Raw genomic sequence first — 1167 nt, 5'->3', positions numbered from 1 at the left:
TGGTACTTTACATATGAACCTGGAGTGACAATCGACAATGTCGAGTGGGGCTGTCGGACAAAGAGTAGCGTTGTCACTGACCCGGGATGGGTTGGATATTCTGGTTTTATCAGGTTTTAACTCCATTGATCCCGTTCTTCTCAATCCTGTTCATTAACGCTCTGACAGTCAGACACACTTTTACTTACCAGTCGAGTCCGGAAGGCAACTGATTGCTCAGAATCTTGGAGACAATCGCACAGACCCAGAGATGGAGAGCAGAAGGAAGTCATGATTTGCTCTTCACAATCTCCGGAGCTTCATTCTCCTCTGGACAGTGTACGTTATTAACTTTTTCTATTTCGATTTGTCAGATTTGTATTACCTCACCGATCTTCAATATAATTACAACAAGTCGGATTCATGCTAATGGATTTAAATTGCTGCACAAATACATTTATTTATGTGGTGACACAGACCAGGTTCAGCAGCAGATCAAGATCGCGGTGAAATATCCGATTACATCAATAATCAAATTAATGAATAAATAAAAACTGACTGACAGACTCTCAGCCAATCAGCAGCTCCAGCCGATGACTGACAGCCCCTCAGCCAATCAGCAGCTCTAGCCGCTGACGTGCAGCCTCTCAGCCAATCACCAACTCCAGCCGCTGACTGACAGAGGCAGCACCCTGTCTGGTTGGCTGTGGGGGAGCAGTGGCAGTGCTGGCTGTGTTGGGGAACACTGGCAGTGCTGCCTGTGGTGGAGGGGAACACTGACAGTGCTGGCTGTGTTGGGTAGCACTGGCAGTGCTGCCTGTAGGGGGAGCACTGACAGTGCTGGCTGTGGGGGAAGCACTAGCAGTGCGGGCTGTGTTGGGGAGCACTGGCAGTGCTGCCTGTAGGGGGAGCACTGACAGTGCTGGCTGTGGGGGAAGCACTAGCAGTGCTGGCTGTGGGGCGCACATTCAGTGCTGCCTGTAGGAGGGAGCACTGACAGTGCTGGCTGTGGGGGAAGCACTAGCAGTTCTGGCTGTGTTAGAGAACACTGGCAATGCTGCCTTTAGGGGGGAGCACTGACAGTGCTGTCTGGTGGGGGAAGCACTAGCAGTGCTGGCTGTGGGGGAAGCACTGACCGCGCTGCCTTTTGGGTGGAGCACTGACAGTACTGGCTGCGGGGGAAGCACT

The sequence above is a fragment of the Scyliorhinus canicula genome, unplaced genomic scaffold (assembly GCF_902713615.1).
Source record: "Scyliorhinus canicula unplaced genomic scaffold, sScyCan1.1, whole genome shotgun sequence".
NCBI classification, from domain to species: Eukaryota; Metazoa; Chordata; class Chondrichthyes; order Carcharhiniformes; family Scyliorhinidae; genus Scyliorhinus; species Scyliorhinus canicula.
This window is presented reverse-complemented; position numbering follows the sequence as displayed.